Genomic DNA, 27,752 nt, shown 5'->3' with positions numbered 1-27,752 from the left:
GAAGTCATTTTGGTTTCAAGGGAACTATTCTGTATATAGAGACAAATGAAAACTAAATATGGTTTCCTTCCTGGAAAAGCATCCTAAACAGGACCTGACTATTCATAAAAGAGTCAGGTAATAAACAATTCTTATACAAGAGGATGGGAAAGAAAAAGTACTGAAATAAAGGGTGTTGGGATCAGAAATCAACTTCCAGTTTATGGATTTAAGAAAGGCTAGTTTAATTTGAATTTTCCAAGGGAGAATGTTAATTTTAATAACTAGCAATTAATAGGCCCTTATTTTTTGGCAGGGATCATGCTAAATGCTTCATATACATTATTCAACTACAGCAGCATGTCAGATGGATGTTATTATACTTATATTCTGTATGCAGAAACAGGAACACAGAAAGGTCCCTGTGTCCCCTCAGCCAAATTTATAGTTAGTAAGGAAAAGGAGGCAGGATTTCAGTCAATTTCTGACTCCAAAAACCCATATTCTTCAACAATAATTCTTTATCTCTTGTCTTGGGAAAAGTTTAGGAACATGAAAATCATTCTTGAGCTAAAACCTGTTTTGATTTGCCTCCTATTGGTCTAAATATTTTGTGAATTATTTTAATGGTGCATTTTGTAACGTTTTTTTAATTATAAATTTTAGTAACACTTCCAGGCTCACCCTAAACTATTTCTATATTTAATGTAGAAAATAGGCTTTCTCGGACTCCAAAACTTCCAACACGAGGAAACTCAAAGACTGTCTGATCAGAGTCCAACCTCGCCAAGGGTTTAGAAAAGGGATGCTGCTGTTCTTTAAATCTTCTGCCGAGCTAATGGAATAATTGTTCTTGCATTGATGAAATCAAATGGTGTTAGTCTACATTTTTTGTATCATTATGCGTTTATTAAATATCTATATGGACTACGTCAGCAATTTTCAACTGGTGTGCCTCAAGAATGTTTAAAATATGCAATACCTGACTGCTTAGTCAGGGGCACTGACCTCCTTTCCCTTCCATTGTCAAACCAAAAAATGACAACAGCCAATACAACATTAGCCTTCCAGTGTGAATGAATCAAAATTATGCCTTTTTTTTTTTTTTTTTTTTGCCAGGTTGGCAAAACATAGTTCTTGGTGTGACACAGAATTTTAGTAATTAGTTTATTTGTGCCATGAGGTGAAAAAGCTTGAAAATTGCTGGACTTAGGTACAGAGAGTCCAGGTAAATAAATTAAGCCCTCCCCCTCATTCTCAAGGGGCTTCTGGTGCGTTAGGAGACAACAATAAACAACAATAATGACAAAGCTAACCAATATCTCCTGCCTAGGCTCATTTGAAAATCTGTGGGAGATTTGATTGTCTCATAAGCTATCTTGCTTTTCCAGCAAGTGCCTGAGCACTGCTGTGCTCAAAGTGAACACCTAGCAATGCAGGGCACAGGCAGAAAGAGGGGAAGCTGGGGAAGAGTCGAGAACAACAGCCAAAAGCAAACAAGAGGCAGCTCAAGGAAGCCTGTCTGGGAAAAGTACACGAAAACACATTTCATAAACCTCGTCAGTCAACCAGGTGATAGAAAGAGGGTGGGAGAGGAAAGGCAGAATTTACACAACATTTTAATGTTATAGTTCACTGCAGAGCATTGACAGGGGAGCACAATGCTGAATGATACAATGGTATGTCACACTAACAATGGAGACTCTATGAGGAAATCATCTAAATTGGGACCTAGTGACAGAAAGACTCTTCCTACCCTTATATTAACTTTTTGACATTACTAATCTTGACCAGTCAATAGGTACATTATGTTTAAATACAGCAGGGTCTTCTACACACACACTCTCTCTCTCCCTCCTTATTAACTTTCTCACAAATTTAAGGTGATTCTTATAGACTTGATTTTGCTCACAAAGAAATATTGTGGGAATCAAGACTCAACATTGGTGTAATAGTATTAACAGCCCAGGAATTAGGTGGTTATTTTTATGGCATAAGATATACAGAGCCCTTTGACACTGGGACAGAAGTGGAAAAGGGCTCCACTTTCACGTGGACTAAAGTCCAAAGGGAAGGTGGGCTTTGAGTTGAACTTCGAAGGCTAGTAGTACAGCAGGGGAAAGTAAAAGGGTTTGCCCTGGCTGGTGTGGCTCAGGTGGTTGGGGCATCATTGTGTATACCAAAATGTTGCCGGTTCGATCCCTAATCGGGGCACGTTTGGAAGGCAACCAATCAATGTTCTCTCTCACCTCTCTCTCTCTCTCTCTCTCTCTCTCCTCTCTCTTCCATCTCCTCTCTCTAGAATCAATAAACATATCCTCAGGTGAGGCTTAAAAAACAAAAATAGGTAAAAGGGTTGGAGATACTCCTGTCTAAGGTCATGCTGGCTCTATTATATGCATCCTGGGTAACCTTGGACTGGTCATCAAACCTCTTTTGTCTCAATTTCCTGGTCAATAAAGCAGAAAAAATAAAATACCTGCCTCATAAAGTTGTTTCAAGGATTAAAGGTGCTGAGACATTAAAGCTCTTAGCATAGTGCCTGGCAAATGGTAAACACTCAATAAAGGTGAGTGATCGTTTTTATCCTAATAAGGAATAACATAAAAAAACAGGCTAGCGGAGGTGGCACACACTATATTTGTAAAATTGTTGCTGAAGAATGAGAATATGACCCCTAAGATGCAGAAAAGGGGAGCAGGCTGACTAGTAAAGGAACTATATTGAGATTGATAAGAAAAGTAAGCATACTGCGACTATATCCTAGGGTCATTTTACAAGTCATAAAAATGACCATAAGTGGTAGGAAGTCATTGTCACCTCTTGAGTGGGACAGCAACATGGAGAGAAATAGAGCTCATAAATTCACACGACATGTACTCAGTGCTTATTATGTGTGAAGTATTTGGAGACCGGTAGAAGCCACTTGGGCAGGTAGAAAAATTTGGAGTTTGGAGAGCTTATGACTGCAGAAACTGTTGGCTAAACGGGAATTGATCTTAAGCCCCTAAACCTTTTAAAATATCTAAGTGGGTTCTTTTTAAGTGTGTTTCTCCTAAGTGTGTTTCTTCCAAAGAACAAGGTATTCAAAAAATTGCCCTCAGTGCCCAAAGATCTAGGGTGTTATAGTGCTTGCCCCAAGTGAGATTACAGGAATTGTGACTATGTATTGTAGGATGCCAACAATGACCAATAATAAACCAGAGTATAGATAAAGGAGAAAAGAGTAAGGATTAACCTTGAGTACACTTCGTTGGGAGGCACAGGGGACAAGACAACCCAAAAGAGTCCTGGTCACAAAGGAAGAAAGAATAGAGGAACACACTTTGACCAAAAAAAAAAAAAAAAAAGAGAAATAAAGCCTTATTTTTTAAATGGAAGGTAAGATTAATAGTCAAATGCAACAAACAAATCAAAGAGGATAGGAATTGAAAGATCATTGCATTGGGGAAAGATGGAGGGAATTGTTGAGTTTCCAGGGAACACTTGCAGTAAACAGTGGAAACCAGGAATGCTATCAACACAGAGTAATAATATGATTCATGACATTGTTTAGAGACTACATCTTTCAATAACTCCCTCTTCCTGCCACAGTTCATACAAAGACATGGGTGTCCTCCTTTCCTATTTTGTCCCAATCTCTCAACTCACTCTTCCACTTATGGCCAAGAAACTAGACTGTAAGATCCTGAGACCAGAAATTGTTATTATTTATTACACCTGGTGTAATAAATTTATACACCAGACATTTAACCTGTTTAATGAATTGGCCAAAAGGAAATATTAACTTGGAAAAAAGTAGTTTAATGATCTTCAATATTCCATTTATCACTGTGCAGATGACTATTCATTTTAATCATGGGAAACTTGCCAATTTGCAACAGTATAAATTTTATCTTCAGTGTATGGTCCATATACCTACTATAATTGTATGGAAAATAGATGTGAGCAAGAGGTTACGCAGGTGTTGGAAAACTAGAGGCAGAGTTCTTTTTTTCTTTTTTTAATACATCTTTATTGATTTTAGAGAGAGGAAGGGAGAGGGAGGGAGAGAGAGAAACATCAATGATGAGAGAGTCATTGATCGGCTGCCTCTTGCACGCCCCCTGCTGGGGATGGAGCCTGCAACCCAGGCATGTGCCCTGACAGGGAATCGAACCACGATCTCCTGGATCCTAGGTTGATGCTCAACTGCTGAACCATGCCCATTGGGGGAGGCAGAGTTCCTATCCAAAAGCACTAGACCGCTGAATCTGCTCTTGTTTCTACTCCTTTATTCCTGACTCTCTGGGCATAGAATTTCACTAATAGTATGCTTTTTACATGAACCAAGAGAGTCTAACATTTAAATCATCTCCTTAAATGGAAGCACATAGATTATATAGTACATTTTTTTCTGGAATGGTGACATAACCCTGAAAATAAGAAGACAGTGGCTTAGCAAGAATTTAGCATTCCAGACCCAGTAAGACTCTACCTTGCAATGGCAGATATACTCCACGTTAGAAGATCCAAGGTGGAGAGAAACTACAGTGAGATAGGTTGCATTTTCTCCTGCCTTGTGTACTCATCCTTCCTGGTATCCATACCCTTGTGGGTACTATGCTTGGTCAGTCATGTGAATTGTTTGGCTACTAAGATATCACATGTTCAGCTCCATATCCATTTCTCCAAATCAAGTTTATCTGACTCAACCTATATGCAAATTAAATCATTCTTTTCCATTAGTTGTAAACATTTTAATTTGTTCCTTTCTGGAAGAGATCCCAGGTAGCATGTCGTCAAATGTTGATGTGGTTGTTATATGACTTTAGGAAACAAAGAGGTATCACAGACATGTTTTATGTCAAATACAAGAAAGGTGTAAAGAACAACATATCAATCTCAGAGGTGTAGCCACTGAACACATGGGCCTATTGATATGATAAACCCTGCCAGTTACCTAACAGATTTGGATGACCTGATGTATCCATAATCCCAAAATATCTTTGACGCTTTCATTAACAAAGGAATAAAATATGTCTAAATTAACCCAATCTAAATTAATCTATTTTTGGCCAGAAGACAAATTTAATAATAAATATATTTTGAATTCTCTGAATAACAAGTAGATATTAAAAGTTCTCAAAAAGCTAACCAGAATACTAGGTCATGCTACACTTGTAAACACAATATAAATAACATTATGAACCACATAGGAAAGGGAATATTATGTGCCATAGATTAGGTGTGGACTTTATAAAGGTTACTTAAATCTCCCTGTAAACATTTTTCCCAGTACTCTAGAGGGCTGATCTCCTGTGTGGTCCAGAGGGCATATTCCCAGCAAGTCCTGTTAGTGTGGTACCACAGAGACTTTCTGTCACCAGTGAGCCACAACTGCACCCCCTACAGCAAGGTTTCGATGCCAGCCCTGGGACATGGTACAGAGGATTGAGCTCTGGGAATAACACCTGCTCCTTAGAGTCTACTCTTCCTGTATTCTTTAGGTGTTTCCCTACTTCCTACTTGTCAATCTCTCTTTACTCTAGTCTCCTGTATAGTCAATAATCCTTTACATTAAACTTTCACATATCAAATCTCTGGGTAGTTTTATGTCCTGATTTGACTCATACTGATAGAGACTAAGATATATTTTTTTAAAAAGTGGATTGCCAACATAGCCTTAAATTTTCATCCTAAACAATGTAGATTAAGTGTTGTTCTGTGTCGTAGTCATTAATTCACTTATTCATCAAATATTTATCATGCACATTCTAAGTGCTACAGATAAAAGGTAACAATGCTATACTCCAAATCTCAAGGAAGGACACAGGTTTTCCCCAAATAACAATTATGTATTATGATAACACTACAGAAAAGGCATGTAAATTATTACGAAATTAGTGATTTAAGTTTTATAACTGGTTTGTGTAAGCTAATCACCTGTAGGACATAGAAGGCAGTCTGGAGTCATGGGAAAATGCTGACGCTGGGGATCTAATATCTGGGTTCTAGCTCTGGACTGTGTGAACTTATGTAAGCCTTATTATTCTCGTGGCTCCCTACTGGTTAGTCTTCTATATTGAGAAGAGTAAATTCAATGTGATGTCATCATACATAGAAGTGACCTGCCACAGAGTCCAGCTACCAATTCAATAAATATTAAAAAACATATCGCCCGGTCGGGCGTGACTCAGCGGTTGAGCATCGACCTAGGATCCAGGTGATCAGGGTTCGATTCCCGGTCAGGGCACAGGCCCAGGTTCCAGGCTCCATCCCCAGCAGGGGGCGTGCAGGAGGCAGCCGATCAATGACTCATCGTTGATGTTTCTCTCTCTCTCCCTTTCCTTTCCTCTCTCTGAAATTAATAAAGATATATTTAAATAAATAAAAATAAATAAATACATAAAAAACATACCATGACCCGTTACCATTACAAATTTGTGAGAATCAAGAAAGAATAACGGTACTAAAAGATTTCAAAGCACCTTGTGCGGTATAAAGCACTGTATGAAGGGAAAGGCAGTTATTCCACATTTAACATTAAGTCAATCGCAGTTAACCCCTAACCGGGGCAGGCCAGGCGCAGAGGACAGCTGACGGCAAGATAACCTGGTACCTGCTGCATGGCCACTGCGCCGTGACATCGAAGCGGCGAGAGAGCACTGGCTGCGAGTCGGGCCGAGGGGCGGGTGGCAGGGAAGAGCAGCAGCAGACAGCTTACCCTGGCGCCTGGCACTCGGGGGTGGGTGACCGAGGACAGGGTCTCAGACGGGAACGCGAGGCGAGGCATAAACAGCGGCTCTGCTGCAAACCCGTGCGCAGTGTGTGGGAAGGACCAAGCCCACGCGCTGGCTCTGACCGGCGCTGATTCTAGGCATCAAGAGGACATACCAATGACACTATTCTCAATGATTCTTAAAATGATTTAATATTGAAAATTTTGGATAAAACTTGAATAACCATTAAACTGCATTATTTTGGGGGCAATCAAGACATATGTTGCTTGTTTAAATAAATCTGTGGTTTAACCCAGTTTTTCTATTTCTGGAGAGAACATGAACATTGATTTGTAGGTGAGCTAGTTAGTTACATACACACATGTATGATTCTATATATCATATACATGTTGGCTGAGTATAATTAACAAATGCTCTTTATTTGTAAGTATGCGTGTTTTTTAAACAAAATGAAAGTTACCTTAGAAATGAAACATAAGTGCAAAGATAATAAATGATTTTTAAATTAGGTAAGTCTCATTTTCATAAAAAAAATATAATTTTCTACTATTTAAGAAAAAGTAATAGAATATAGATGAATTTCCTGAATAATATAAAGTGGGATTTTTTTAAAAAACATAAGGAATATTAGGTTCTTTCCTATGGAATCACTTCTTATCCTATCTAACCCTAAAACAGTCCTCTCATGTCACTGAAGAATTGCTAGTGAACATTCTAAATGTCCCGTTGCCCCGCATCCCTATAAGACTTTCTGCTATGTTTAATAGTGGTGATAGCCACCATCCACTCTCCACCCCCTCCAACTCTTTCTGACTTATGGTATATGACCTTTGATGTTAACTTTTCCTGGTTTCCCTAGACACAGTCCTAAATCAAAGCTTTCATCCCAAGTACTGTCGGGTGTAATTCTAGAGCCAAAAGAGTAAGGGGGAAAAGGTGAGTGAGGTAGAGAATGTAGGAAAGCAAAACCAGGGAATGTTTTAGCATGCTGACCACGGCCTCACATATTAAAACACCTTGCTGACCGGCTATTTCAAGCCAGAACTTGCCCCTGAGGCCTGCTACTTTGGTCAGCAAGGTGTTTAAAATTACTTAAATTAATGTAAGTGCAGACACGAGTTATCTCGTGACCGACTGGTCAGCAAGGTGTTTAACACAGCAGGTTGCTCAGCCATATGAGATGTTTCTGGGTGGGCCTGTTGGACTTTTCACCTTGCAGCCGTCCATCAGCAAAGAGGAAGAGACATACAGGAGTGCTATTCTGTTTCTTACCTCTTATTTGTAAAGATTTTTTTTCATGGGGAAGTTAAATTGCCCACATTTCTGGCTCGGGCTGCTGTGCTCTTCCTAAAAGACCCCACAGCTCAACTGTGCCATGATCCACCCTGAGTCTAGACACAGTGGAGGAAACTTTCATAAGTCCAGTGGAGCCTGGACCTGTTCCAGTTCCCTTCACGATGGCTGAGGCGAGGCTGTGCCGCAGGCCAGCCCTCACTGGGCGGGAGGCTCAGACTGCTGGTGATACTGGGAAAAGGGGCAGTGATGGTGGGAGCTGAAAATTCTCCACTGAGCAAGTGGCGTAGGACCTAGAGATAGGGGATCTGGTAACTGGGACAAGGGAGGAGAAATTCCACAAATTTGGTCCAGTTCAGAAGTCTATTCTGCATATACAGTTTTGTCTGAAAGGATCTCAACCATTTCTAAGGTTTTAAGCATCATGTCTACACATAAATAAGTAAATAATGACAAGAACGACTATCACCAAACCTGTGTGTCTAACCTTAAAATTTCTAACTGCTTGACATCTCTACAAGGGTATCTCACCAGCCTCTTATTCTGTAAATGACTCAATATACCAATCTGTCGAATGGGTATGACAACATCTTCAGGAATATAGTATTAAATGATTGTTGATATTAAACACAGTTGCAAATATTAAATGAGATGATATATTGAGAATAATTGCACAGAGTAAAGACACAGTATATACTCAATAAATAGTCATTTCCTGCACTCTCACTTTGCCCCCTCCTTTGGAATATGTCTTTTTAAAATGTGAAAGTCTCCAAAGCTCATATAGGGAAATTTGACAAGTGACCCTGTTACTATAGTACCATAGGAGGGAGAAACAGAGCACTTCAGCTTTCATAGTAACTTAATTTTTAGAATGTTATTATTCATAAACATATCAGCAATCTCTATATAATTATTTAAATGGTCATTATGTAAGAACCAAGGATTATATCAAAAAGGGTAGAATAGTGATTAATATTAAATTTAGAGTACACTGGTACCTCGTTTTTTAATGTCTCCATTGACGAACATTTCAGTTTATGAACACCGTAAACCCAGAAGTAAATGAATCGGTTTTCAAACACGCCTCAGAAGTCAAACACACCACACAGCTTCTGCTGAGGGCAAGATCCTGGGGCCTAGCTGTCTGTTGTGGATCCCTCAGTTTTCGAATATTTCAGAACTCGAACGGTCTTCCAGAGCAGATTACATTAGAAAACTGAGGCGCCACTGTATTAGAAATTTAGATTAAATATTCATATTAACATTTTCAGCAAAGCTACTAATAGAATAAAAACACAGTACTAGAAAAAAGGTAATGAAAGAAAAGAAATTGGGAGCATATTCAACTTAAAACAATTCACAAAAAAAGAAAATAACATTAAGATATGTTAGTACAAACAATAGATATTATAATGGTCAAAATTAGCCCAAATATACAAGCATCATATTCAATGTAAATGAACTAAACTCAAAATACAAAAATCAGTCAATATAAGGATATACATGGTTGTATGTATGGTTCTCATCTGGCATCATGCTAATTATGTTACCTTGCTAAGCCCAACTCAATAGAACTGGACGTGACAGTGTATGGTACCTGAGGCAAAGCTTTAAAGTAACATTGCCTTTTCCTTCTGCCTTAAGAGGTACTTTTAAGCTGGACCCTAAGATGAAAATGATACACACAGCAGAGCCTTGTAGCAGAACCACAGTTGTCTGGTGGTCAGTAGTAACATGAATGAGAAAAAGATTTCTGTTGTGGTAACTAACCGGGATTTGAGAGTTATTATGGTGACTTAATTTGTATACATCACTGATATAAAAGTTGATATTTAGAAGTGAGATGTTATGGACTGAATTGTGTCCCTCCAGAATTTATATGTTGAAGCCCTGACCCCCCATGTAATATTATTTGGAGATGGGGTGTTTGGGAGATAATTAAGGTTAAATGAGGTCATAAGGGTGAGGAGACCCTAATCCGATGGGACTGGTGTCCTTATAAAAGGAATAGGAGACACTAGAGAGCTCTCACTCTTTTTTCTTGTGTGAACAGAGGAAAGGCCCTGTGAGAACACAGTGAGAGGTAGTCATGCACAAGCCAGGGAAAGGGGCCTCACAAGAAACTGAATTTGTCAACACCTTGATCATGAACTTCAGGGCTCCAGAACTGTTAGAAAATAAATTTCTGTTGTTTAAGCCACCCAGTCTGTGATATTTTGTCATGGCAGCTAAAGCTGACTCATATAGATGCTATTATAACAGTTGTTAAAAATGATCATGAATTGACTTCAGGACTATGTGGCAAGAGGTGAGTAGACAACTATTTAAGCTGGGGGAAAACATTTGTGAAAAATGTCTCCTGCAATAATGGAGATAGAAAATGGACCATTTTAACTATGGCTTTAGGGGGAAAAAATGAGAAACAGAATGATACAGGCATGCTTCCGTTGCTATTGTCTGCATTTGACCAGGTACTGAAAGAAAGGAGTAACACAGAAAGAATGGGTTGGTTTGAAAATAGAGATGAAAGAAAAAGAGAGAATCCAGAAACTCTGTAACAAAAATGTAACTAAGTCTCATTTCCAACCTGAAAAATGCTTTCAGCACAAGGCTGAGTAAGGCTCAGCCTGGTACAAAGGTTAATCCAATGTTGAGCCTGCCAAAATTTTTGTTGAAATCTATGAAAGAATTATGTTGGCCTCTATTAAATTCTTTCAGTTGCAAAGAAAAAAGGAGAGGGGGGAATCTTTTCAAAAGAAAAAAGAAAAGATTCTTTGGAATGACTTCTAAAGTTGACAATAGCATGTAAAAATTGAGCAATAAAAATGATCATAAAGAAGTGGGAGGAGGTAAAGAGTGAGATTTGTTAATCTCAGGAACAAGAGATTAAAAGCAGAACTCTTCTGCTCCGCAGGTGTGGCTCGGTGATGAGCATGGACTTATGAACCAGGAGGTCACGGCTCAGTTCCTGGTCAGGGCACATGCCAGGGTTTCAGGCTCAGTTCCTAGTAGGGGGCCTGCAGGAGGCTCCCTATTGATGATTTTCTCTCATCATTGATGTTTCTATCTCTCCTCTCCCTCTCCCTTCCTCTCTCTGAAATCAATAAAAATATATCAAAAAACAGAAAAATAAAACCAAAAGAATACCCAGAACTATTCTATGGATGCGTGTATGTTCAACTCACCTGTAATCAAGTCTAAAATGAAAACATATATTGAAAAAACAAAACAAAACAAAACTGTGGATGCAGCCATTGGCACACAGAGCTAACTGTCATCAAATACATAAAGGGCCAAATAAATTTTTTTGTGAGACTTAGACTGCCGGGAGTCATAGAACTTGATTAAAAGACACTGAATGTTTGAAAGTTAAAGGTCTTTGGGCCCTCTATCTTATCCCACATGGTGGGAGACCTTGACCACATTCCTCTGTAACGGACAGATCATGCAGTCACAAGTTCAGTAAGAATATGGAATATTTTAAAACCACAACCAAAAGCCTTGCTCTAATAATAATTTTTGGAAAACTGTACTTCAAAATAAAAAGCATTAGTTTTTTGAGCCCACATGGGTCATTTATAAAAGACTGATTGTGTTCTAAGCCAAAGACCAATCTCAGAAGATTTTATTTAATTAGTTTCATATAGGCAACTATCTCCATCCCCATGAAATAAACATATAAATAATAAAATAATAAATAGTAATAAATCTCTCATTTAAAAATATAAGAGCACAGTTCTAAGTTAATTTAATTAACTAGCCATGATGAATATTAGAATATACATTGATTCAAATCACCATAAAGACATTACTTATAACTTGTGGGGGGTGGAGAAAAATTCATAGCTTTAAATGATGTACATTAGAATAAAAACAAAAGCTGAAAAACTAATTAATTAAGACTGCAAACAATAAGGTAAGTCATAAACCTGAATAAAATAGGAATGAAAAATAGAGCAGAAATTAATAAATAAAAATACAGATGTAATTGAGAAGCCACAAAGCAAAAGAAGACTCTTTGGAATGACTTCTAAAGTTGACAATAGCGTGTAAACATTGAGCAATAAAAATGATCATAAAGAGGTGAGAGGAGGTAAGGAGTGAGATTTGGGGCAAAGATTTTATATATTATAGTAGCATGTGAGATTAAGTATAAAATGTATACTATTTCTTAAAAGAAACACAGACTTACCTAAAAGACAGAAATTGCAGAAAATCACAAATAACCAAAACTGACTCATGAAGAAATGTCATATTTAAAATGTTCTATAATCAGTAGAGAAATTGAATCTGATATTTAAAATCTACCCACAAAGTAAATATCAAATCCTCATAATTTTGTAGAAAAAAATCTATTTATAACTATAACTATTGGTTATAATGAATATAACCAGTAGCTAAGTCTTATACAAAGTGTGCCAACAAATAACAAGGAAATAATATCTCCCAATTTATTTTATGAGATTAATATAACTTTGACACTAAATTCATATGACAATATGAAAAAAATATAATTTATGACATTAAATGCAAACAATCCTAAATAAAATATTAATAATCTACAATATGAATCTTTTAATGAATCAAAAGTAAAAATTATTAAATTGAATTTAATCCAGAAGTAAAGAGTGTTATATCATTAGAAAATCTATAATGCAATTCATCTAATTACAGGAGGAAAGCTCAATATTGTTTTGTCAATAAATGAAGATAATTATTCAATATAATTTGATAATCATTCATTAAGCAAAAACCTTTTAAAATAAGGATTTTCTTAATTTAAACAAAAATAGTTAATAAAAAATACATAGTCAATGATGAAATGTTTAGAGCATTCCCTTTAAAATCATTAATTTTAAAAAATGCTTATTAACAGTTGTATTTAGCATTATACAGACTGCCCCAGCCAGATAAGGTCCAGATGTAAAAGCAACATGAAAATTAATCACTGAGATGTTTTTGCTACCAAAACTATAAAGTGAATGAAAAAGTGAAAATCTTTGTGAATATTTTTTAAACTTTACTTAAAAACATTAAATAAGACCTAGTGAATTCAGAGATAAGGCATTATCTTGGTTAGCTTGGACCAATATAGTGAAGGATCATAGAACATGTGGCTTATAAATAATATTTCTTTCCCATAGTTCTGGAAGCTGAAAGTCAGATCAGAGTGCCAGCCAAGTGGAGTTCTGGTGAGAGCCCTCTTCTGGGATGGAGAGTGCTTACTTTTTGCATTCTTAGATGGTGGTAAGAAAGCTTGTTAGTTCTCTGGCCTCTTAAGAGAGCACTAATCCCATTTATTAGGGCTTCATCCTTATGACCTAATTACCTCTCAAAAACATTACTGCCAGATACCATCATATTGGTATTAGGGTTTTAATATATGAATTTTGGAGGGACACAAACATTTAGCCCAATGCCACCCTCTTCACAGATAAGACAACTAACTCAGTGTCACAAAGATGACAACTCTCAATCATTAAATTTGTGGCAGATTGAAAATGGCCACACAGTCTTTGACATTGCTTCCATGGTGAGCTGAGGACTGTGTTCTCTTACTTTAAATCTGGGTCAGCCTTGTGACTTCTTTGATCAAGTGCGGTAGGAGAGACACTAGGGCAGCTTCTGGGCCCAGGTTTTAAGAAACTCATAGCTTCCACTGCTCCTCCTTTGGAATCCTCTCTGTCTAGGTGCCCTGATATGTCATGTAAGAAGCTCTACTACCTGGGACTCCTTTCCTGGGGAAGCCCCACATAGGCACTTTTGTCAATGGTCATAGCTAAATCCACCCTTCCTGCATCCCCACCATGATGATGGACATGTGAGAGATGCCATCTTGGACCCTCCTGACAGTCTACCCACAAGCTGAATACCACCAATGGTATGTCAAAGCCATGTGAAACAGAAAAATCAATTAAGTAAGTCCTGCTTAAATCTCTGGTCCACGAAATTGTGAGCTATAATGAATGGTTGTTGGAAGCATCTAAGTTTTAGAATAAACCCTAAAGAATTGGGTTAATATTCAATAGATATTTTAACCCAATTCAATGCAATTGAAATAAAATTCCAATGAAGTTTTTTTTAATGGAACTTGACATGCTAATTATAAAATGTATATTTAGTAACAAAGAGCGAAGAATGAAAAGTGATCGTACTGAAGAAGCAGCAGGTGGAGCTTATTTGCTTTATGGTTTATCAAGATACAATACTAGTCTTCAAATAGTGCAGTATTGACTCAGAGACAGACAGATGAATCATTGAAGGAGAACAAGGAGCCCAGGAAATCCCACCCCCCACACACACATACCCTGATCTAAAATAAAGCCACAATTGTTACAATACATCACATGGGACAATTGGCTCTCCATAAAGAAAAAAAAATAAAAAGTTCCCAATTTGTATCATGCCGTAAAGTTAATTCAAGATCATTTGGAGATCTAACTAAACATGAATCTTAATGACCTCATTAATGAAAAGAATTTTCAGTGAAAAAAATTAAAATAAAAAACTTATTTTACAGCATGTCATAAAAAGGTTGAAAATAAAAGCCACAGAATAGAAGATATTTGCAACACATATAGCCAAGCATTAATAGAGTATATGATTAATTCCTATATAAAATTTTTTAAAAGACAAGCAATTAAAAAATGGTCAAAAGAGAGAAACAGGCTCTTTTAATTAAAAGAGAAAACACTGCTGACCTATACACTTATGAAAAGATGTTCGAGTCCATTAATTATTAAGGAAATGCCATTAAAACTATAATTTGGTAACATTTTACACAAGTTTGCCACTGAGTTTGGCTAATGCAAGCCCAGGAGTCCAAAGGCCTCACTGGCTTGCTTGTCACCAACTGAACCAACAACTGAAGCAATAAATCCATGACAGTTGCCTAAACGGAAGGACCCGCCCACAGACTTAAGCTAGAGCTCCAAGCTCAGCCATAGATATTTTAATTCGCAAACAACCTACTGTCCAATTAACAGCATGCACCCAAATCAGGCCATATGATTTAAAAACTATTTCCAGCCCAGCCAGGGGTAGCTGAGCTGTTGAGCATCAGCCTAAAATCCAGGAGATGGGGGTTCTATTCTGAGTCAGGGCACATGCCCAGGTTGCAGGTTCAATCCTCAGTAGGGGCTGTGCAGGAGGCAGCTGATCAATGACTCTCTCATCGATGTTTCTCTCTCTCCCTCTCCCTTCTTCTCTCTGAAATCAAAAAAGACATATTAAAAAAACAAACACCTATTTCCAGAAGAACCCCTCTCATCACGTATTTAGGCAAAATATTGAACTGTTGGAGCTTTTAGATTTGGCTACCCTTAATTAGGGCATTGATTGTGCATGTTGGGTTCTGGCACTTTGGTCCAATTATGGCAGAATCACTGAAGGAACTCACAAAGAAACCTCAGGCAGATAGATAATTTTCATATCAAATTCGATTGACTTGATATTCACCTCCTTTCTTTTCTCTAGAGAAAGTGTTAAACAGTGGGGGAAAAAAACTATCTAGTAAATCCTCAATTCAGATAAAATAAAATTTTAAGTAGCTGGAATCTGATTGTCTTTTCTGTTAAAAAATTTTTTAAAAAGGGTGGGAAAGCACTAATCCCTCTTCCTTTATTTAAACTGCATGAAGGCTCATGAGACAGTCATATAGACAGAAATCATATAGCTCAAATGAATAGGTGTAGAAGTCCTCCACAGCAGTGTAATAGTATAAAATTGGAAATAAATAAATACAATGAAATAAATTTAAATACAGGTTTGTTAAAATATTAGCACATCATAACACGTATTAGCGCCCAGTTCTCACAGATATCCATTCAAGAATCTGAAGTTTGGTGCTACAATTAATCTCCTGTATCCTTCATTCCAAACATTAAACACATTGTGAACTTAGTTTAAAACTTTACAACATGTCACAGGATAATTCTTAATAGATTCCTGGAAACAAGTTGAATTTGTCCACTTATGTATATAAAATATGTCATAGTGAAAAGAACCACCTAAGAGCCCATGTTTATCCCTGAAATCTGTGGTTGAATCACAGGTTTACGTGACATTCTAAATCTCCTGTAGCTCATGTGAGATTCTGTTGAAATGCGTTCCCAGAGACAATGTCTACATAACCGGATGTTCCCGCAAACTTGCAAATAAGAAAAGTCGTAAGACACTCAATAAGATTAATTTTAAAGTTTAGCTGTTAAATATTTCCTAATTCAGAATGAAAATGAAAATGTAAGATTAGAGAATAGACTGAATTGATCGGCAGCATCTCAATGAAAGAGTCCTTGCTTGTAACTTGAATTCATTGCTCTTTTATAAATTGGATAGTGATTATATTATAAGCTTCTCCATGAACAGACATTTATTTCTAATCAAATCATTTGCAAATATTTATAACCAGTGTCTCTGATTGGAAAATAACATTGTGGATTTTAGAGTACAATCTGTAGAATTCTGATTAAATTGAGGGAAAATAGTTCATAATGCATATTAGTCTTGTTTGTGGAGTCTCTAGTTATTTATTTTGAATTGGATTCTTTTTAGCCTAACCAAATGGGGCTGTAATTTCAAGGATGAAAGACTTAAGTTCAATATTATATATATAAATTTCACTGTGAGTACTGTACTTTAGAGAAATTTATAAAAAGGGCAGTATCTTCCTTCTTAACAAACTATTTCTTGAAGGATTTATTTTTGCCTTTGAATATAGAATCACAGAAAATTTTGATTTTTCTTAGGAAAGAAATGATTATAGAAAAATGTGCCAATAATACTTTGCATCTGAGCTATATTGCATTCCCATTATTAAAAAACAGTAACACCAATTTACTGCCTTTGATTTACAAAGCATATTACTAAATGTTGCCTCAGTTACATTCAAGGCAGAGAATGAAATAGTCTGAGCAGTTCTGGTTGTTGTGTTTTTATAGGAGAGTGAACTGAGATTAAGATATTAAGATGTATAGAAGGTCACAAACCTCATCTGTGATTGAACCAAGAATATAATTTAAGTTTTTTAAACTCCAATTTTATCCCTCTTGTCTACTCTGCTATCTTGTCTTAGAACCCCCTCTGTGTCACCATCAAAATATCTGTATATGTATGTCTGGCTCGGTCTCTCTCTCTCTCTCTACATAAAGTCATGCTTAATATATTTGGAAAAGTGAGTAAATATTGTGCCAGATATGAACACACACATATATTTTTATATTCTTTACTCAGTATATTTGGATAAACTGTGAGTGAATATTTAATAATACTTCATTTGTAATTCTCTAGGCTTGGAATATGAAATGGTGATAGAACTTACAGAGGTCTAGAGAGGTTAAGTGAGTCACTCAGGGTCCCACTGCTGTAGCAACATCAGCACCAGAACATGATTTCTTGATCCCCACCTGATGCTCTTTCTTTATTCTGTCCATTTCTCATTTTCAAATGCCACTAAAAACTGTTATTAGGTTTATTCTTTTTCTCTAAATCCTTAAATTTTTATGGCCTTTCAAACTGTATGGCCAGAATTAGTGTATTCCTTTTATACAATCATTTTGAGAAAGGTAAACCACATGGAACATCTCCTTTTCAGTGTAAAATATGGAGGCCCTGCACATCAATGTCAGCTGCAGAATGAACAATACTCTTCTTGGAAAAGAGCTGAAGGACTGTTTAGTTATTATAACAGCAATCCCTGAAGTAAATTTTCTTAGTAAGTTATAATTATGCTGTGTATATGATGATAAACACCCAAATCTGTAGGGTTTATTAATTGTCATTAGTACTTAAGTCACCGGGGGCTTAATTGATCTAGGATGGTCTCAACTGGGCAGCTGTTGTTTCCACTGATGATTAATGGGCACTATCTAGTGGCTCTTTTCCAAGGTGTGTCTCATTGTCTTCATAACAACTGTCTGCCTGAGGCCTGTTCCTCTTAAGGTGGTGGCAGACGTGAAAGAGACCAAGCCTAACTGCTCAAGCATAGTGTAAGTCTCCGCTGGCTTCACATCTATCAGATCCACTGGACAAAGAAGTCACGCAGCCAGGTCTGAAGTCAAGGGGCTAGGATGGATGCTCTGTGAAATGTAGGTCCCTTCACAATTACATGACTAAAGGAATGGATATATAACCCTATTACCGGGGAGGGAGAGGAGAGTTGGAGCACTAATCTATTCTACCATATACATGAAGGAGGTCAATGTTCAGGTATAAGTCCCTGAGTGCTTATAACTGAATTTTTCTATTCTGAGAGCTACTTTCCTCTTAGGCAAAAGAAAAATCAAGTTTCCCATGAGATCATTCAACTCTTACATGAAATGAGTTCCACTTAGCAAATTAATTCTAGATTCCAGATTTCAACAGAGCTGCTGGATTTACTTGTCAGAGAGTGCACTGGTCTCATACAGGAGAGGTGATTATCTCACAATATCTTCTTTCTGGCCAAGTTTGATTTTAGCCACGTCAATTTTGTAGGCTGCTTCTGCAAACCTGGAGGAAATTTACCTAGCGATGTCTACTACAGTGCTTATGTTGGCCTCTCTGGGGAGCTGAACACTCCCTGTGGCACTTGTAAAAAGAAAAATTGCACAGCACCAGTTAAACAGGCAAAGAAGACCATATTCAAGATTATTGCAACAGGGGAAAGGAGACTGAACTCAGCTTATCACCTTCAGTAATTACATTTATTATTGGATTTCTTTAGAATGATTCCTTTAGAAAGATATTTCTGTGTTGTACAATGGAAAAGAGACTGTGAGAAGATTTATATCTCAAAGGGGTGGAGAAAGAATGTGCAGTTACAAATTGTCTAAAGCAAATGCTCTCAGAAAAGGAGGTTAGGGGCCTAGAGTTAAGAAAAAACCTATCTAAAGTTTACTCATACCAATGGTACCCTTAAGGATCTCTTTCTCACACTAGAGTCTGACAAAAAGAGAAAGAAGACTGAAGAATTGAAGCAGAATTTGACAAGTCAGAAGCTGGAGACCTAAGTATTTTCATGGACCAGACCTGCTACATTTGTAGAGAATATATGATGATTCTTCACTTTAGAGCAGTTATCTAAATAAATATAAATAGTTTTGAGCTAAATCAGCCTTCTGATTAGATAATTTTAAAATTCATGTTCTTAATGCAAAAAAGTTGCCTAAAAATAAATAAAAACACACATTTTAACTGTTAGGATTTGAGGCTTCAAAGGTTATTACCCTTTATTTCCTTATGTGAGTGCTGAACTACCTGGAAAAAATAAGACAAATTATCTAAGGCAGATAAGAGGAAGTAGTAAGACTTTGGAAGAGGTGGGTTATTTCTGCAGACAATGGAGCTTCCTAATAATAAAACCCAAAACTAGAAGGACTCACCCAGTTCTGTATGGAGTTTTCATCACAGGGGCAGAGATGGCCCCCATAAGACTGATGTGATGGCCAAGAAGAGTAGAATGTGTAGCCTCCCTGCAAAGGGCAGAGGAAAAACAGCTAGGCTGATCAACTTGTTTCGCCTTCCAGACTAGCCAGTCACTCATCCTCAGCTCTGGAGATGAAAACAAGGAGCTAGAGAGAGACCTGGAAGATTAACCAAGAAGAATTTGCTCCAGGTAGAGGGAACTATAAAGAGAGGAAAAGAAGTGCTCACTGCCCTCACTTGACCCACCACCAAACACTAATGGATCTTTATTTGTGGACTTTATATAATTGGAATGGATGTACAATTTATATGCTTAGCTGCTCATAGTTGGGAAAATAAGGTATTCAAAAAATATATATGGAGTATATTTTATTAGTTTTCTCCTATTATGTCATGTTCCTTTCCAAGAGAGAAATTAGGCTTAATTTTAACCTAAGTAATTAATTCCTAATTAGGAAGACAAGTCTGCTGAAAAAAATTAACTGAGTTCAAAGCTAAATACAAAACTTAATTCATTAAATGGTTTTCTATTTGCTGTTCTAGAAATATCTTGCTCTTACTCATTTGAATAATTTAGGATGGACAGTGCTGTTGGTTACAATATTTGATTATTAAATGAGAATAAGCATGGATATGTCCTCAGGTAAATTAAAAATAAATAACCTGGGGTTTTCTCAGACCACTAACAGAAATACTGGGATGTGGTGAAAGGTAACTTGAAGCATCTTATGGTTATAATTTAGATCTTGTAACACTTCAGTGAAATAGAAATAAAAAAGTGATTTTCTCTCAGACATGGTATTTCTTAAATAGTGAGAAAGACAGCCACGCAGTAATTTTGGGGACCTAAGTCGGGGCATTTTGAAAGTTTATACCCTCTATAAAAGTTTTCAAGGAGAAGGAAATAAAGGTTGAGTGGGCTTTCAGGCAGAGTCGAGAGCAATGACACTGTTCTTGGTATGTAGCCCACCATTAGTTTAACAATACTAGAGAAAACAAATACCCCAAATCTATCAGAGAGTGTTGTCTATATGGGAATAGATGAGTGCAACTGAAGTAAAAACAGAAGGTTCAGGGAGAGTAGGAGGCACTGTTGAAAAGCCACATGGTCTTTCAGAATCTGTAGAGTAGTAGAAAAGATGGAACTTGGAGCTCAATACTATCTAAGTTACATATTGATTCAGTAATGAATATCTGGATGTATATTTATGTTCCTACTTATTTCTACAACTATACCTATAATTACTCATCTATATATCTGTACTTTTGCACATATACAGGTATATTTCCTCACTTGAAAGTTATACTTTTTTATATACTTGCATTTTAAAAAGCATTATGAGAATGTTTTTTCTCATTAGATATAAAGTGAGCACATCCATGAAGCATTTCTAAAATTAACATAATATTCTGCATCTAAGTGAAAAATATCATTACTTACAAATGGCATATATTTTGTTAGTTGTTTTTTTTTTCCAATGAGAAACATGGATTTATGTAACCCCCTAGTTGTTCCTGTTGTTTAGGTTATTAACACCACCTTGAAGATGGTGCTGAGTAAAAAAATCACATGTTATAATCGCCTGGTTTATTTCATTATAGCTACACCCACTGTTTTAATTTTAGTGTGTTATGAAGTATTGGGAAGCTCACACTGGCAGAGTTTAAGTAGTGCTATTTTAATTGCAAACACATTGCACAATTAGTGAGAACTGTGAGTCTGGCACCCTAAGGTGCAGATGTCTTCCGGCTGGACCTCCTGGGCATTGGCATTCTGACCATTTCTGCTGCTTGCTGTTCATGTGGAGGGCTATTGTGGAGTTGTGTATCTTCCATTAACCTGGAGACAACTCAACAAGCCATATTTAAGTTTTCCATTCTTCAGCTTTTTATAAAAATACAGAGAAAATATCACTTTCTCATAGAGAATAGGTTTTTTGGAGTTAACTATGTAAAATATTTACTGACCAAAACATCACTGACATATCTGGTTCATTAGTAATGTAAAATCAGGCGTTTCTGAAGCTCAATTTCATATCCTGCAGAAGACGATTTCTTAACAAAGAACAAGAAAATGTTAACTGACTTGGCAGGAAGTACATTCTAGAGGACATTCTTGACTCTCAAAAACTAACTTTTCAGTTACTACTGACTCATCCATTTGCTGCAACTTTGAATCTGTTTTTCCTACCTAGATGTCCAAAAGGCATTTTTGATGATTAAAGAAAAAAATCTATTACTGATAGGACAAAAGCAGGTAATTTTCACTCTTATATGAGATTGTGCTGGTTGGCCCAGATATAACAATAATCCTTTACAATTGTGTATCTCTTTGCAGTTTTAAAGTAGTTTACATATATACAATTTTAATTAATAACATCTACTTATATAATTTAATTTGAATTATTATGCTGCATTATCAAAAACCCAATCTACTAAGATAGGTAAAGTTTGTATTATTGCTGATACTCCACCAAAGAGGTTCACTAAGTTGAAGTGACTTATACAAAGATACTAAGTTCATCATTCATACCATAAAAGTCTCATGCCTCCCAGTCTTTTGATCACTCATATGCTCTTGCCTTATAAGCTACTCAATAGTTTTTCATTTACCAGAAATTTATTGATTATTTACAATGTATAATCCAATGCTTGTGGAGATTAAACATATGACCTTTATCTTTAAAACAATGATAAATGTATTTGGGGGTTGATATTAAAAGAGTATTAACATCTGGAATAATTGGTGTAAAAACAGAGAGATACACCAGTAAAAGTTTTGGTTTAAGGAAGCAGTAATAAACTCTGCAAGGCTGGAATAAGGAGACTTTTCAGAGGGAAGGCAATTGAAGGAGGTTGTGAAGGATGAGTGGCTGTTTCCTTTACGAAGTAAAGCAGCAAGGACTTTGCATTTACACAAGAATCAGCGCGGGCTTATGAAGCAGCCTCGGGTCTCCAGAACCGTCAGTAACTGGCCGGCTGGCTGGACAAGTAGGAAGAGGCTGGTAAAGAAGGGAGGCCTCCTCATAAATTATTTGGAAAGCAATGTGCTTGGAGCATTTCAGATCTAGAGGAGATCACTGAGACCACAGAGTCCAATTTCTTTATTTTACCCATGAGAAAATCTAAACTCCTGGAAAAACCAAAATGACCTGCCTAAGATTAAACTAGTTAGAAAAGTGGCAAAACCAACCCTCTGAGCAAGGGTTTACTCTAGTCTGAGAACCAGGCCTTTTTGGATCCATCTGCAGGCATATTTCTGAGATGAGAAAAAATTAGGTGAAGAAGTCAATATGTGTAGAGAAGTTTAAAAAACCCTGTCGATTTTGAATTCCTGACTCTTTTTAAAATATATATATATATCTTTATTGATTTCAGAGAGAGAGAGAGAGAAACATCAATGATGAGAGTCATTGATCAGCTGCCCCCTGCGCGCCCCCAACTGGGGATCGAGCCCGCAACCCGGGCATGTGCCCTGACGGGAATCGAACCCTGGTCGCCTGGATCCTAGGTCGATGCTCAGCCGCTGAGCCACGCCCGGCCAGGCTGAGTTTTTGACTCTTAGGAAGCCCACACTATTCTGCTTTGGGTTAAGTGGATTCTGCGGCTACACAGAGGACCAGTATATTAACATTTTTTGTGTTTACCCTAAAGGGGTTGGGCAGCAACAATTTAAAAGAATACACTTCACCCCCCACATCGGAAAAAATAAAAAATTAACACATGACTTAAAACTATTCAATTTCTAATCCTCTTCTGATGCCTTCAAGGGCAATTAGGTTGCTAGGAATTCTCAAGATGTCATTATTATCATTATGCTGAATTATTTACAAACTTGTATCAAAGCACCAGATTAAATTGCTTTGGTCTTATGTATAATTCCTCTGATCTTTGGCAATCATTACTTATTTACAGCTTCCATAATTTCCCCCTTTGCAAATAAAGAAAAGTTTTTTAACCATAGCTAAAAGGCACTATTTTGCTTTTAGAGTAAAAACTGTCTCTAGTACCAAAAAGTTAAAATGAAAAACTATAGTCTCTAAGATTTCGAAGCAAGATTTTCTGCGCAAAGCAGCTTATCTAAACAGTTTCTTTCCCTGAGAGAGATATTCATAATATTTATTATCAAATATAAATATTAGGTTTCTGGCTTCATGTGAATTATTTGTAGGTATAGTAAATATAATTCTTTTAAAATAAAACTAGAATAATAGTAACAGTTAATGTTTACATTTATCAAAACAATGTGAAGATTATTTCAAGAAAAGGTTCACAAATTAAATAAAAATTATCCATATCACTGGAAAAATTATTCAATATGTGACTTTGAAATGAAGTTGGCTTTAGTCTCACGCTGTGGCTTTAAACAGAACAAGTCTATGTTTAATACAAATGTGCTCCTAAAAGCTGGGGTTGGGTAAGTTTGTTCAAGAAAAATTGATGCTGAATGTTCTGGTTCTCATATTGATCCGTAGCAACCTTTTGTCTTTAGCTTAGAACTATCTCCTTTTATCCCAGCAACCTTATGCAACACCTTAGACCAATAATAATGAATTGTGGAGTTTTTGTTGTTGTTTTTCGTTTCGTATGTGTGATTTATTGTTGTTGATAAAGAAAGTATTTATAAGATTAAAATTTAAGAAAAGAATTAAATGAAAATGTAAATGACAACTATATTTGGAATCTTTTATCTAAATGGAAAACCAAATTTCTCGGGATTTTAATTAGTCCCAGAAATTAAAATGTTTTTGATATCTGATTTCTTTTGTAATGTGTGTTACAATACTGTATTTTATTAATAATTGATTAAAATTGACCTTTGAATATTTGGAGAAATGTTGTGGCTTTCAGTAGGGATAATTAACAAAAAAATAAGCAATAAACTAGGAATCACAGGTCTAAAAATGCTCTGCATAGTGTGAAATGAGTTATGTTGTAGTCTTTTCTATTCTGCCCCTCCTCCTTGTCTGGGTAGAAGGCACAAGACTTGGTGGAAAGAGCAACCAGGTGGAAAGAACCAAATTTATCTTTCAATTTAATTAGTAGTTGGATTCAGGCAATTGGATTGACTCTCTGAGTATATTTCTTCATCTGTAACTTGAAGACCACTCCTGCTACTAATGGCTAATATTCTATGAAGTGTATACAATTATTAGCTCCATTATAAAGTGAATAAACTGAGGCACAGAATAAATGTTTGCACCAGGTTTCATACTAAGGCAGAGCATGTGCTCGTAGACACTATGAAGTACTGACATCCTGACTGGGCTCTTAACTATCATTTGGTTGTTTATATATCTTAAGGGCTTTGGTGAATTACAAAGGGCTTGCTGAATTAAAAGCACGTTCCAAAAGTGTCATGGGTTATTTATTATTTTTCTAAATGATGAGATCATTTTGTTTAAAATAATCTATATTTTGAGGGAGAGACCTGAGTAAAGTCTCCAGTTTAGTTAATTGCAGTGTGTCAGTGCAATTTCCTTAATTTCATATATAAAATGTTACTATTAGGAGAAGCTGGAAGAGTACCTGGAACTTTTCTTTATTGTTTTTTGCAACTTTTTTTTGAGTTTATAATTATTTCAAAATATAAAGTTTAAAAGAGAATCTGTTTCTCAGAGTATCTCTGTCAAAAAGTGTGCAAGGTATTCTATTGCATATAGGAGGAAAATATTAGAACCTCTCTTTCCTTATTTTTCTTTACCCATTTAAGACAGTTTACTTATTTGAAGTCTTTTTTTTATTATTTATTAAAACAAGAATAATAAAAGTGCTACTTTTTGTGACATTTATGTGAGAAGATTTGTGTTTTGTGCCAGCATGTAATGACCCTAGGGGATGCTAGCTTGCTTTTCCTTCCCTTTGAGAAATTGTTTCCTGTATATTTATTTGCATCACTCTCCTGTATAAGAAGTAGTTAGAGAAGCTAGAGGCAATTAGAAAGAATTGTGTCTACACAATATCTTTTAAATTAAAATTCTCAGATATTATGGAATTTCTGCTTTGAATAAATCATTGTTCTTGGCCTGAGTTACAATATCATTGAGTAGTCCTGAGTTAATATTTCCCTTTTTAATAGAAGATAATTATATATTTTTTAAAACTTCCCAAATATATATATATATATTTAATTTTTCAATCTTATTATCTAGTTTCAGAATGGCTAGAACAGACAGGGTAGCATGTCAAATTCTAAAAGTGTCAAGCTCTGTAATACAAATTGTATTTCTATAATCACTCATGTAGACTTTAAACACTGACAGGTTGCTCTTGAAGATAAATATTGATCACAATATTTTCAAAAATTTGAATTCAGTATTTCCAGCTTTCTCTTATTTGCCCAAATTGACAATGTTTTAGTTACATTTGTGGAGTTAGGTACCAAATCCCCTTTTGATGAAAACTTTTTAATCAATGGTATAGCTCTGATGGAGAAAGAGTTAGACTGTCTTAGTGTTGGTGTTCTCATAAAAATTTACATGTACTCTTTTGTATTTCCTAGCAACCTTAGAGTAAGTTTGGGGCCACGTGAGTATTTCTGACCAAAGGATAGTGAACAGAAGAGGTGTTGGTCACTTCAGGGTTGAGTCATTTAGGAGCCCCTGTGCTTCACTCTCCAGGCTCTTCTGTGGCTTCATGGTTCCAGAGACATGACTACAAGCAGGAGGACCAGCTGCCTAGAACAGACATTATCTCAGGCCACTAAGATTTTTGAGTTTGCTTATCGTGGCATCTAGCTAGTCTGATTTAGACAGTGGCTTGGCAGTTGTAAAATTTACATTTTTGAGAAGTTAGCAAATTTTATGACCCAGTTAAAGACTGATTTTAGTTCCTTTCAGAGATTGTAGTTAATTGTGTGTTAAATCACACTTTTGTTAAAATGAAAATATTTTTAAGTTAGTAATGGAATGAAAGCTAAAATATTTTTAAATGTATTCTTAATCATCAGTAAAGATGGTGTCATTTAAAACTTATCTCCACATACAGCCCTTGTTGCTAAAGAACTGTTAAAAAAATTCTCCAGATTGCCCAAACTAAGAACAGATCATCACAACAAAGAGGAATTCTGTATATATTAGTTATTTCCCAAGTAAGGTGAATTATCTTCTTCAAATGAATCCAGGTCTGAGGATACTCTATGATGAACTGTATTTTTAAATAATGTGTCAACCTCACTTGCAGATATAATGTTACCGGTAGTTTTCTGAAGTGACCACCAAAGCTGTGTAGAATAATTCTCACTATTTAAACAAAAAGAAATTTTTATAGGTATATTGTACTTGAAGATAAATAATGCAATCCTTTTACTCCATTATGAACAAATGTTGCTTCTAGGTGAAAATAGCAAAATCCATTCCCATCCCTGAAAATCCACCCCCAGAAGCAAAAGTATTAAGCTTAAAGACACTGGTGAAAATTGCTTATCTAGGCAACTAAGCAAATGTCTTTTATCTCTCTAGAAATATATAGTATATCATTGAAGTTTATAAATCTGAGGCCCATTAGGAAACTGAATGGATAACTGTATCCACAAAAAAATTCTCAGTATTTAAAGTCAATTGTTATGAATGATAGCTAGTGAAACATCAGTTAATTCCTTCATGGTTCAATTTGGAACCAAAACACAGGCAGAGAACAAACTCTGACCAATGGGAAAGTTCAGGAAAGTCTCTAGAAAAATCATTTGAATTGAGATACATTCTCCTTACCAAATCTGCCTAGCTCTCCCAGGTAAACATTCTGAGACTTTTGTAAATAGCCAAAGAACCTCTGATGCTCCAAAGCAATCAGAACCTCAGCTATGCAACTGATTCCAAATAAAGCAGATTTTCACAGAGAACAGAAAACTAACAATTAATCTCAGGACATATATCTTGAAACCATAGCTTTGTTACAATTGAATGGCAGTGGTTGGCTCCTTCTAAACTATTTATTATTTAATTTCTAAAATAATAACAATTAGCAAGCAATCTCTATTTCAACTGAAGAAAGCATGGGATGCCCACCCTCTTCACCTGGCAGCAAATTTAGCAGAGAGAAGTATTGTAGAATATGACTTTTAAGAATATGTCTTTTTCTAAAATTTATTTTAATATTAAATTATGTATCTATTTTTTATTGACAGTAGAGCATCAAATACTTGAATGTTTAACCATCTAATATTTTAGTTGTAAGTCTCAATTTCGAGTAACACAAACTAACCCTAACTTAAACAAAAGGAACCTATTAGGAGGATGCTGGTGGCTCGAAAACCAATTGAACCCCAAGCTCAAAAATGGTCAGAACACCAGGGACATCTGGAAGCTTAGTCAGCCTGAACCACAACAATAACCTCACAGAACAAGTAACTTG

This window comes from Miniopterus schreibersii (genome assembly GCF_964146895.1).
Source record: "Miniopterus schreibersii genome assembly, chromosome: 9".
Lineage (NCBI taxonomy): Eukaryota > Metazoa > Chordata > Mammalia > Chiroptera > Miniopteridae > Miniopterus > Miniopterus schreibersii.
Note: the sequence above shows the minus strand (reverse complement) of the source record.